The 13,035-nt window shown below is 45.3% G+C and overlaps 1 long non-coding RNA gene across 1 annotated transcript in view; it reads right to left on the reverse strand.

Moving 5' to 3' along the window:
- Positions 1–11,020, reverse strand: part of LOC105542842 — a 159,607-nt gene extending 148,587 nt beyond the window's left edge. Inside the window, exon 1 of the long non-coding RNA XR_001006534.1 lies at positions 9,334–11,020. This is a non-coding gene — a long non-coding RNA (uncharacterized LOC105542842). The remainder of the gene's footprint in view (positions 1–9,333) is intronic.
- Between the last annotated feature and the right edge of the window lie 2,015 nt (positions 11,021–13,035).

Raw genomic sequence — 13,035 nt, forward strand, 5'->3', positions numbered from 1 at the left:
ATCCCTTCATTTTAACATATGTTTACTAAATGCCATTGTTCTAGAAACATCGAGGCACATGACAGAGAATAAAACCAGCAACAATCCCCGTCCTCAGCTGGGTGCGGTGGCTCACGCCTGTAATCCCAGCACTTTGGGAGGCTGAGGCGGGCGGATCACCTGAGGTCAGAACTCAAGACCAGCCTGGCTAACATGGCAAAACCCCGTTTCTACTAAAAATACAAAAAATTAGCCACGTGTAGTGGTAGGCACCTGTAATCCCAGCTACTCGGGAGGCTGAGACAGGAGAATCTCTTGAACCCCTGAGGGGGAGGTTGCAGTGAGCTGAGATTGCACCACTGCACTCCAGCCTGGGAGACAGAGGGAGACTCTGTCTCGAAAAAAAAATAAAAAAATCCCCATCCCTAAGGACCCTATATTCCAGTGGCTAGTCAACATTACTGCTACCACCCATTGAGTACCTGCTGTCCACCAGGCTCGGTTCTAGCTGCTTTACCTGTACAGTATTTCTAATTTGCATAACTTCTCTGCGAGTTGAATTGTCAGCCCATCTAACAGAGGAAGAAGTTGAGTCTCACAAAAATTAATAAAGCCCCAAAAGGGATTCAAAGCTACATTCCAGAGTCTTTGCTCTTTTCCTGCCAAGGTGGAAATCTTTCACCTGAACCAAACAAGTGGCTTGCTGACCTGTGAAACCTTTACCCTCCCTCTTCCACCCCGTGCCTCCCACGCGTCTGCACTGCAGTACTGAGCTTCCTGCCACGGTAACCTGTGGGCACACCAGTCCCTCTCTGAGCTACTGCAGGCACAGACCATAGTCTACTCATCGTGGTTTCCTCAGTGTTTGGCACAGTAGAAGATCAAATTAAAATAAGCAGATCCTGAATTACTAAATGAATGTTCCTTATATAGTGCTTACTCAGCGTTTAGATGTATTGCCACCTCTACTTCTGTGCCATCTGCAGGGACACCACCCACTGAGGTGGCAGAGATTGGCTGAAGGTTGTACAAACAGAGATTGGAAACCTCTTTCCCTGACTTGTTCTCCTTTTACTGTCATATTGGCTGATAAGCACTTAAAATGCCAACACACACAGCTGGGCGGAATATCTTAAGAAAAGTAAATGAGACAGTGTGTACATGTAAGATGATATACAATCGAAGATGATGCAGAGTAATGTGAAAACAAAAGGTAGTATTATTACTGTTGTTCAAGCGAGCCCCAGGCCTTTTAGCTGGCAAAGCCTCATCAGGTAACTGCTCACTTTATCTTAAGCACTGTAGTTTTACTCTGAATGAAAAATATATTTACATACCTCCTCTTAAAACCAGAGTTCAAGTTTAGTTCTCAAGATCAAGATTTATTCTGCTTAATGAAACTCATTCTAATTTTTTTCAAGCCCAATAACTGGTGTTCTAAACGCTCATCTTCTTAGAATGCACTTCTCAAATCCAATGTGTCTCCTCTCCCAGTGAATCACTGGCTTAGAAATAATGATGGCAAACCTGTATTACATGCTTAATAGGTGCCAGGCACCCTCATAAATACTTTTCAAGTGCTATCCTCTTTGAATTCCAAATTCGTGGTTTAGCTACTGTTATTATTATTCCGATTTCAAAGATTGGGAAATAAATGACAAGAAGCATAAGATGCCTAAGGCCACACATCTGCTAAGTGACAGAGACTGGATTTGAACCCAGGAAAGCTCATTCTGGAGCCCACATTTTTATTTTTGAATGTCTTTAGTTTCTTTTCAACATAGGTAACACGTTACCTGGTTTAAAAATAAAAAATCTAGAAGGCATGCTGTGAGAAGTCTTGTTTCTACCATAGGTAACACGTCACCTGGTTTAAAAATAAAAAATCTAGAAGGCAGGCTGTGAGAAGTCTTGCTTCTACCATAGGTAACACGTCACCTGGTTTAAAAATAAAAAATCTAGAAGGCAGGCTGTGAGAAGTCTTGCTTCTACCATAGGTAACACATCACCTGGTTTAAAATAAAAAATCTAGAAGGCATGCTGTGAGAAGTCTTGCTTCTACCCTGCTCCTGCCTATTTTCTCTTTGCTCGCTCCTGACTCCAACTCTGACATGCAGTTGACAACTTTCAGTAGTTTCTGGAATATACCTTCGGAGGTTTTAATAAAAATGCAAGCACCTGCAAATATATGCTTGTTTGTTTCTCCTACCTTCCTTCCACAAAATGTAGTATGCTCTACACACCTTTTTTTCTGTTATTTCTATATATTAGGGCTCTTTCCATACCAGGTCATAAGGTCATAAACATCCTTCTCATTCTTTTATACCTTTTATTCTGTCATATGACTGTGTCATGATTTAACCAGTTCAGGATCGAGGGACACTTTCAATTCTTGTCTATTCACACGATGCAGTCATGAATAAGCTTGATGGTCGTCTTTTCCTGTTTGTAAGTGTATCTGTTGGGTAAATTTCCAGAGGTGGTACTTCCAGGTTGAACGATTCTTGATTTTTCAGCTTTTATGATTTCCTGATATTCCTGGATTTCCCTTCAATTAGCACATTTTCCTGCAGTTTGTGTAAATACCTATTTATTCTTATGGCCTCATCCGCAGAATGTGCTGTCACACTTCGAATTTTTGCCCGTTTTATAGGTGATAAAAGATATTCTCATTGAATTCACATTTATCTTATTATGAATCTGGTTGAACACCCTTCTCATACATTTAGGGCTTGTTTATTATATTTTATAAATAAGCTATCTTATTCATACCCTTTGTCAATTTTTCAATTGGTTTGTCGGCTTTTTACTTAGTGAAACTAGAGATATTCTTTTAACTATTTTACAGTAGTGATTCCCAAGAAAAAGTGAAGACATTAATAAAGGAAATTGCCATGAACACAATAGGTTATCAAAATTGTTTTAGGTAAAAGTTAAAAGACTTCTATGGTTACTTTAGACTTTAAACTCTATTTATCAAATGAAATAATGTATATCAAAAGTTCTACAAACTCTAGTCTGTTAGTTATTCGTTATTACAATAGACAAAACATTTCAAGATTATAATGTAAAACTCTAAATAGCTAAGATTCAGACCCCAAGAATTTCACTAACAACAGGTCATTGATCTACTCTAAGAACCTTTCATCTGTATTCAACTGATCAGTGACCTTTTCGATAATGAGAAAATAAAGAAAAATTAAAAGCCTTTTCTTCTGTCGTATTTCCTGAAGTGTGTGCCAATTAGTTTTAGTATAGATCTCTCAAATGTGATGCCATTTTTCTTTTTTAAAGCACTCACAGGACTCATTAACAATCAAAAGATCATCTCCTTAGAAACACAGGCTAAGGAGCTGCCCACAGAAACCATCCTACCCCTGAGAGTATTTACATCTGCAACAGCCAGATTTTAGGCAACTGGTTTTCTTGGACTGTAAGTGCTCACGTCTGTACAAAACATTTTTAATTTCAATTCCTTAGTGTATCTTTTTTTTTTTTGAGATGGAGTCTCGCTTTGTTGCCCAGGTTGGAGTGCAGTGGCGTGGTCTTGGCTCACTGCAACCTCTGCCTCCCGGGTTCAACCAATTCTCCTGCCACAACCTCCAGAGTAGCTAGAATTACAGGCACCTGCCACCATTTTTAATAGAGATGGGGTTTCACCATGTTGGCCAGACTGGTCTCAAACTCCTGACCTTGTGATCCACCCGCCTCGGCCTCCAAAAGTGCTGGGATTACAGGCATGAACCACCGCGCCCGGCCAGGTTTATCTTAACAATGTGTAAGTTTCTAACCTTTCCCCTCTTCCCTGGTCCTGGGAAAGGTAGAGGCTGTTTCCAGAGCTGATCCCTGGGCCTCTGTGAGCTCAGACACACAGCAATGGCGTCCGACCGTCTGCCAGGTCAAGGCGTTCGCTGCCTCTGTGGTTGTTTGGTTATAAAGAGCCAGCAGAGCCAGGAGACCTCTCTGAAAAAGATACACATAGAGCCTAATATGTAAAGTCATTTTTATATTGTATGAATAAACATACTTAATACACATTTACGTACACATACTGAATGCCGTGTGAACCGAATCCTTACAGGAGACAGGGCATGTGTATGGGCATAAGGCTTTGGAGAGAGACTCTGAAGCTCACAGAACGCCTGCCATGGTCAAGATCAAATGCCTTCAAGGTGCTTAGAGCCTCTGGTAAATCCAGTCAGAGCTGGATTTGAGCAGAAGATTCCCTTTTGTGCACAACTGCTGACATAGTGGCATGACACTTCCTTATTTATGTCTGGAGTTTACTGCCCTTTGAGTTTATTGCCTAATACAGCATGGCCACATAATTTTTTTTCAACACAAAGGCCTATAATTCTATTATAAGCACACCTTGGAGATATTGTGGGTTCAGTTCTAGACCATCACAATAAAGTGAATATTGCAATAAAGTAAGTCACACAAATTTTATGGTTTCCCAATGCATATAAGAGTTATGTTTATGCTATACTGTAGTCCTTTAAGTGTGTAATAGCTTTATGTTTAAAAACACAATAGTGTGAAAAAAACCCCGCGATATCTGCAAAGCACAATCAAGCAAACTGCAGTAAAATAAGGTATGCCTGTATACCTTTTAAAATGCACTTGAGCCTTTCTAGCCCCTTTGAGAATTAAGAAGTAGTTTGCACACCCTCTGCAATCCAAAATGGATGGCACATCCATGCACACACATGCAGGACTAGGTTATTGTCTGACCCACACATTCAAGTCCTGCAAGATGCAGTAAAACCTTGTAGTCAGGTTCATTCTATTTCAGATGGAGAAATTGTTTGTAATGAATGAAAAATGAACATTATTAGCCATGTGCTTTTATAATTCGGTAGATAACATATGAAATAACATATGAAATCACCAATGTTGTCCACTAATGATGATTACCATCATGACCAACACAACAAAACCAGAAACAGTATTTGCGCCTTTCTTTTTTTTTTTTTTTTTTGAGACAGAGTCTCGCTCTGCCACCCAGGCTGGAGTGCAGTGGCACAATCTCAGCGCACTGCAACCTCCGCCTCCCGGGTTCAAGCGATTCTCCTGCCTCAGCCTCCTGAGTAGCTGGGATTATAGGTGCCCGCCACTACACCCAGCTAATTTTTTTGTATTTTTAGTAGAGATGGAGTTTCATCCTGTTGACCAGGCTGGTCTCGAACTCCTGATCTCGTGATACACTCGCCTCGGCCTCCCAAGTGCTGGGATGACAAGCGTGAGCCGCCGCGCCCGGCATATTTCCTCCTTTTTACATTTCATAGCTGATTCTTCCCCTTCAACCCAAAATGCAAACATAGGCTTTAAGAGATGTCATTTCATTTCAGAATGACTCCCACATCGAGCTGTGACCTGGAGGCCCAGCCACGGGCAGGCTTGTTGCCCAGTGCTGTGGAGACAGTACACTTGGGGATGTCCTTCCACACCATTTATCGTGATGGCCTGAAACAAAAGCACATCACCATGTCCTTTTGATCATAGCACAGATGGAATACAAATGATGACATCCAAGACTCCACCTGACCTTGCTCCACCTACCTCCCCAGCCTCTCCCACCCGACTTTCCAACACCTCTGGGTTCCGGACACAAGAGCCTTCCTTCAGTTCTGCAAACACACCCCACTTCTCCCACTCACAGCCACCTCAGCACCTCCGCAGGATGTTGCTGAATTTACAATCGCCTCCTCCCTTTCTCTCCCCTCCCACGAGCCTTTGCTTTGCCTGGTTAACATCCACAGGATTGCAGACGACTTGTCACTTTCTCCAAGAATCCTTCCTTGAACCCCAGATTTCTCCTCGTGAGACTTAATAACTTGGTGTCTGAATTCCCTGCTAGATGCCAGCTCTATGAGGGCAGAGACAGACCTTGGCTTATTCCTGCCACGTCCCTGGCAGCCAGCACAGAGAAGGGAGCAAATGTTCAGTGCGAGAATTATGAGTGCGACCCTGACACGGGCTGTGTCTTCTGTCTGTGTTACGCTGTCTGCCCAGTGTAAACACTAAAAAAATGCTTGCAGAGTGAATGAATGGATGAATCAATGAGTTGTTCAAAAAGAATTGGTCACATCAACACAATTTAGCATTAAAATACTCACTATAAAATCATAAATATTATTATTTTTATCATTTAAGTTCCATTCAAGTGTTTTTCCCCCAGTTGGCCAAAAAGACAATTCTCAGGCTAGGCATGGTGGCTCACAGCTATAATCCCAGCACTTTGGGAGGCCAAGGCGGGAGGATCACCTGAGGTCAGGAGTTCGAGACCAGCCTGGCCAACATGGTGAAACCTCGTCTCTACTAAAAATACAAAAATTAGCCTGGTGTGGTGGCAGACGCCTGTAATCCCAACTACTCAGGAGGCAGGAGAATCTCTTGAACCTGGGAGGCAGAGGTTGCAGTGATCTGAGATCGTGCCACTGCACTCCAGCCTGGGTGACAGAGCGAGACTCCGTCCCCCAAAAAAACAAAAAACAAAGACCAACAATTCTGGGAGGGCTGAAAAATGCTCCAGCCCGCAGGAAGTGAACTGGGAATCTTTGTAAGGGCAGGCATCATTTCTCCCAGGACTGGAGGCCTTTTAAGTGACTCATAGTTCCCAAGATCTGAGAGGCTTCTCATTTGGCCCCGTCTCATGACCCATTTCTGAACATCTGTGTTGATTTTTTCTTGCTTTTTTTTTTAAAAATCCACTTGGCTCAGTGCTTAAGGTAAATGAGAAGTTTCACATTCTATCCTAACGGCTAATAGAATCTGGTGGTACTGGATGTGGCAATTCAACAGTCCAGCGATGTGGCTTCTCCTAAGAAAATATCCTTTCTCCTTATTGCCCTAGAATCCCAAGGACCTATGAGGAAAACCTCCAGGGTCCAAAGTCTGAGTTTAAAGAGAGAAATTTTTCACATACACGCGGCACCCAAAACAATCCTACACACACCCAACATGCACACAGCACCCAAAAATAACCCCTCCACAGACCCAACGTGCACCCACACCTAATTCTCAACAACCCAACACACACGTGCAACACCTGCATGTGCGACACACACACAGCACACACAGCACCCGCAACCCCCATCCCCACCCTCACGTACACAACCCGCCACACCCCAGCGCACACCACACACACCGGGGCCTGACACTCCTCAGTCCTGAGCTGAGGGTCTCCTGGAGGCCCAGCTTCTCTCTTCTTTCTGTACCCCGTTCCATCATCTCATCCAGGCCCTACTGGAGGTAATTTGCCGTTATTCTAAAAGTTATTTTAGTTTTGATTAGGGAAGACTCTAAAGTAATGTCAATTCTTAGAAAAATTATAATGAAAGGCTAGGCAAGGTGGCTCACGTCTGTAATCCCAGCACTTTGGGAGGCCGAGGTGGGCAGATCACCTGGGGTCAGGAGTTTGAGACCAGCCTGATCAACATGGTGAAACCCTGTCCCTACTACAAATACCAAAAATTAGCCGGGCGTGGTGGTGCATGCCTGTAATCTCAGCTACTTGGGAGACCGAGGCAGGAGAATCACTTGAACTCGGGAGGCAGAGGTTGCAGTGAGCCAAGATCGCACCAATGCACTCCAGCCTTGGTGACAGACAGAGACTCTGTCTCCAAAAAAAAAAAAAAAAGAAAGAAAGAAAAAAAAGAAAAAGGAAAAATTCTAATGAAAGCAAATGAGGGGGTTGGCCTCCTGGTGGCTTTTGGACGCTCGTCTTGGGGATTGTGGCAGTTGGATGCCACAGCAAATTGGCTGTGGATTATTTAGTAGTTCTGATTTTTCATACAACCGCTTCTGTTACCCCTTTTCTCATTTTTTCTTACCAGATGGTAGAATTGCCCTTCTCACCTTCTACCGTTATGTCCTCCTATCAGGAAAGCAAACTAGTGCGTTAAATCACCGTGATCATGACCACAAACGTGTGAATGGGGGAGGGAACCCTTTTCTCCACGAGGCCATGAAAGCGGAGGGAGGTTAGGCGTGTGCATTGCCCCAAATCTTCCAGTGAAGGAGGATCCCAAGAGAAGGGAAAAGCGGTCTCCTTTTCTGACACCCACACTCCTCTGTCCCCACACAGGGCACTGGGCTCTGCACGTTTGCTGTGTCCAAAGCATTGTCCCCTGCAGAAGGTGCACCCCAGTCCTCCCTCCACCTCTTGCTGTACTCAGACAGGAAGGCAGCGAAACCAGCCGCTCCAGCCTCAGAGCAGGCACTCAGGGTGCTGACGCTCACCCTGGCCCCGCAGCATCTGTGGAGGAGAGGCTGTGAGTCCACCCTTGTCTTCTGCTTATCCCAGTTGTCCTACCTCATTCTTCTTTTAATTTCTATTACGGAAAGTTCCTAACAGGAACAAAAGTACAGAGAATTATATAAAAAATTCCCACATGCCCATCGCCTACCTTCAACAATAAACACCTTGTGGCTAAATTTATTATTTTGTATTCCTGAGCTCACTTACTTCCGTGAATTATTTTGAAGCACATTTGGAAAATCATGTTAATCTGTAATTAAAAATATATATAACATCAAAAGGCATGGACGACACTCCCTTTTTAAAATAACCACAATACCATCACCACACACAGAAAATTAAGATTTCTTTAATGTCAACACCTATCCTATCTGTGTTTGCCTTTCTCCAACAGTCTCATGCACATTTTAAGATTTGCTTGCCTCAACTGAGATCCAAACGAGGTCTACACTTTGCTCTGAATTCACGCTTGGCAAATACAATGATTTGTAGAACACACTGATACATATTGTGGAGTGGTTGAGAGATAGCCAGCGGTGGCCGCAGCTGCCAATCTCCAATAGAAGGCTGGTGCTGGTGCAGGGCAGAGCTTAGGGCGAACACTGGTGGGCTGGGGGACAACACGGAGGAGGGAGATTTGTTCTATTCAGTGCCCAGTTTACTCCACCGCTGAGGGCCAGTATAGTGAAGTGAAAAACCAGTTTCACACACTGTGATGAAATTCTATAAACTCAGGATTATCCTGTCAAATCAAGATGACATGCCTCCCATTGTTTAAAAACACTCGAATGGATGGAACTTAGCAAACACTGCTAAGAACAGAACCCGCCGGGCTACGCTGCAGCGTCTCAGACGTGTTTCCACTCGCTGCTGCGACGTGTTTGTCAAAGTTTCCTGAGAGCTGCGGAGCGATCAGAGACGAGAAGAGAAGCACTTCCGCCTCCCCTGAGGAGCGATAACCTCAGCCAAGCAGAAGACACTTCAAACAAACAGACAGACAGACAGACAGACAGACGGACGGACGGACGGACGGACGGACAGACAGACAGACAGACGGATCTCCCCACTCATTCCACTGGTCTCGTGCTTACCTTTCATTTTTCTTGGCCTCTCGCTTCCCGTCTCTCTCTCAGGTGGCATCTTAAAGGACTCGATGTTGAAATGGTAGCAGGCAGCAGCCCATCTTGAGGTAGCATTAGGGTTTGGGAGGAAAGATCTCGATGATTGAATGTGCTTAGCCATCTTACACATCGAACCTGCATTGTTCCTCGGTTTTCCTGCGGAGGAGGATCCCCCTGTGTGGGACTGGCATCCTCTGAGGACTGCAGGACTGTACCCGGGTGATGAGAAAGAAAGGCAAGGCCACAGCACTATCGCAGTGCTCTCTGCAAAAATCCAGCCTCGAGCCCAACGCTCGATTTTCCACTAAGCTGAGAGCATTTAACACCAGAAAGCCATTTCAGTTTCTGCTTATTTCTTCTCTACAGATTTCGAGGGGTGAAAAAGCACATTCCAGAAGAGGCAGTGGAAAATTCTAAAATAAAAGTGAGGCAGAATCAGAGGGAGGGGCGTGTCGAGAACGCCCCTACCATCTTGAACAGAGCAGAAGATGGCTCATGTGTTGACAGCTTCCAATCCCCCAGTTCCAGCGCAGATTTTCCAGGGGGAAGAAGATTACAGAGTCTGGATTCCTCTTCCATGATTCCAGCACCTCTAATGTCGTAGGGTCGTGTTATGAGCACCCTAAAGATGGCACTTCGGCACATGGTTCTCTAAATTCTGACCATTCCGTCTTGTTTTACATCCTCTGCTTTTCCAAATCCTAAAGCCCTGTGACACACCAGTGATGGTGCCAGCAGCCAGTAAGCATCTTTCAAGAGAGGCAGGCCAGCAGGGTCACCAGACCTTCTTTCCCCAACTTCATCCCAGATGCCTGGTACTGTCAAGACTGCAAGCACTGAAACGTGACCCTGGTGTCTCAGGCTAGAACAGCAAACCCCCAACTGAGTTTTTAAATTCTCAACAATTTGTGGAAATTAGGAGATGTTGTATGAGCATGTATTTTACAGGACTTCCTAGAATGCCTTTTTGAGAACTCTGGAAGGGGAAGAAGGAAACATCACCCTAGGAGAAGTAGAATTAAGTGTGTACTCTGTCCTGTCTCTCTTTTTCTCTCCTTCCTTCCACCCCATTGAGAAATCTACAAGCCTGAAACCTGGCCGTCCATCATCTGACCCCGTAAATTTGCCTTTCTGAGATGATAAGATGACACAGCCTTTGCCAGGTCAGACGCTACTTTCATAAAAACTGCTGAGGTGGCGACCCAATGCCATGAATCAGGATATAGTCAAATTTCATATTTCTTCCGTGAGCTTCAGCAATGGCGCCCACTTTTCATGGATTGTTAATCAGGGAAGACTCATACACGCCTCTCAGAATCACCTGATTCAATCCTCAGAACAACAATCTAGGTGAGACGGCTTTGTCCCATTAGAGGCGAGCTCCAGGCACAGAGAACCAAAGGGTTTCCACAGGCAACACGCGTAGAAGGGATTGTAACCCACAACCATCTGAACCCAAGTCCTAAGCTCAAACCAGACACTGTGTTGCTTCTGCTTCATACACAGGCCCTGGCTGAACACCTTGACTTTACCAGGCATGCAAGGAGGTTCTAAGTCCACTTTGGCTGGAGGCAAGAATTAAGTAGAAGTAACCTGAGTGTTACTAATAATAAGTTCAACCAGGGCCCAGCAATCAAGGAGGGCTTCGTGGAAGAGGTGGAACTTGGAGTGGCCTGGAAGAATCGCATAGAATCAGCAAAACCATGGAAGTGACAATGAGCAGGGAACACACGCAGTCCCACTGTGACAGGATGCACGTGGGTGATGAGCAGGCATGTCCTCAGATGGGCAGGCAGGACCCTGGAAAACGGGAAGTGGAGTCTGTGTTTGCTAGCAGAAGCAGTGGCAACCACTGTCATCTCATTCATTCATTTAGTACTTATTTGTTGAGGATATCCTGTCAGGTGCAGTTCTTAGTGGTAGGGACCTAGCAGTGAGTAAGCCAGGCTAAGTCCCTGCCCTCACAAACCTCAAGATCCAGTAATGGGCCAGATGGACATGGACGATGTTTAATAGATCAAGTGGAGTTCCCCTTCAGTTGACATTCTATTTCTAAAGATGTCCTTTCTAATAGATCTCTAAATGACCATGGCCCGAAGTGGCAGTTTCAAATGATTGTTTCAACTCTGCCCTCCACACATCAAATCCCACCTCTCTCACGCTAAAGCATCATAATATGTTTGTGCTGAGAGTTGTCTTAGAAATCGTTCTGGGCCGGGCGCGGCAGCTCACGCCTGTAATCCCAGCACTTTGGGAGGCCGAGGCGGGTAGATCACGAGGTCAGGAGATCGAGACCATCCTGGCTAACATGGTGAAACCCCGTCTCTACTAAAAAATACAAAAAACTAGCCGGGCGAGGTGGCGGGCGCCTGTAGTCCCAGCTACTCGGGAGGCTGAGGCAGGAGAATGGCGTGAACCCGGGAGGCGGGGCTTGCAGTGAGCTGAGATCCGGCCACTGCCCTCCAGCCTGGGCGACAGAGCGAGACTCCGTCTCAAAAAAATAAAATAAAATAAAAAGAAATCATTCTGTATTAAGTTCACAGGGGAAGAAACAGAAAGGCCCTAGGGGTGACCTCATTAGCCTACAGTTGCTCTGAGAACTGGTGGCAGAAGCAGATTCGTTTCCAGCCTCCTGGTGTGCACGCCAGTGCCCTTTCCCCCAAGCCGTGTGTCCCCCAGTCGTGCCCTTTGTCCTTGCCGTCCTCTACGTTTCTCTTCCGGAAGATCACGGCAAGACGGCTGACTTCCCCAAACTGCACTCCTAGCTCCCTGGGACCGAGCAGGGACCCTGCCCTCCAGCCAGTGGTTTGAAGGACAGCCACCATCGAACACAAACTTACAGCCTCCCTGATGCCCTGGATGTCAGAAAATGTCTGGACCAGTCAAGATAAGAGCCAGGCAGAGCCAGGAAGAAATGGGGACAGGGGTTCCTATTTAAATATATAAAGAATTCTTTTCCAGGTGGGGAAAAGTCATCTAGCAGTGTGAGTGATCACCTCTCCATTTATCTGTTTGACCAACTGGAATTTCTATACAGAAGGTTTATACAAAGAAGCCACAAACCACCATTGTCACAATGACCCTACATAACCCCTTGTGTAAATGTTCTGGAAATGTACCCAGAAGTCTGGAGAAGGTCCAGTCAAACTGGGTGCAGGAAGAAGAAAGCTCTGGTCTCAGGTCTTCGACAGAATCCCCTGGACGCTGGGATGGCCACCATGCTAAGCCGAGGAGGCATCTGAATGCGCGGGAGTGCAGGGAAGAGAACAGCATGTAAGATTCATTAACCAATGACAAACACGCCGGGTTCACTGCTGGTCTCCACAGCTGGTTGGTTCAGTGTGGCTCAGTTGCCTGTTTCTCTCTACTTCTGGTTTCAGAAAATAAAGAGAGAGAAGCAAGCCGAGTGCTCATGGAGTTTCTCAGAGACTCAGCAAAAACTAGGCTTTGTGTTCTGAGATCAGGAAATAATAGTGAGAGCCCAAAATTTTCTTCCCTGACAACGTCTCCAACTCAAAGAGGGCCTGGAAGTCACCCCACTAGAAGCAAAGCCTTGATATTTTCAAGCTCGTAGTTTATTGCTTCTTCTCCCATCTGCCCGTTGACAGATAAATCACAGGGGGAATAAAAACAACACAGCCCTCAGCAGATGACTCTTCACTGAAGAACACC

Source organism: Mandrillus leucophaeus, unplaced genomic scaffold (genome assembly GCF_000951045.1).
Source record: "Mandrillus leucophaeus isolate KB7577 unplaced genomic scaffold, Mleu.le_1.0 Scaffold27, whole genome shotgun sequence".
Taxonomy (NCBI): Eukaryota; Metazoa; Chordata; class Mammalia; order Primates; family Cercopithecidae; genus Mandrillus; species Mandrillus leucophaeus.